Raw genomic sequence first — 259 nt, 5'->3', positions numbered from 1 at the left:
GCCTCTCATTCATTAATATATTTATTACCATTTCTAATTCTATGCTAAGACAGATTCCTCTTTTGCTGCATTTTGTTATTAGCATAATCAATTATTTTTTGTGCGAATACTTGAATTTGTTTTGGAATTTCAAGTTCTGTAAAGTGTTTCAGTTGTGCAATGATATAATCGATAATCCATATGTATCTGAATTAGTAATATGGTAATAGTAATATGCCCTGAGGAATACGACGGACAATGATCGTGGTAATTATCTATA

Source organism: Penaeus monodon, chromosome 15 (assembly GCF_015228065.2).
Source record: "Penaeus monodon isolate SGIC_2016 chromosome 15, NSTDA_Pmon_1, whole genome shotgun sequence".
NCBI lineage: Eukaryota > Metazoa > Arthropoda > Malacostraca > Decapoda > Penaeidae > Penaeus > Penaeus monodon.
The sequence above is the reverse complement of the archived record's forward strand: the minus strand, read 5'-3'. Positions refer to the sequence as shown.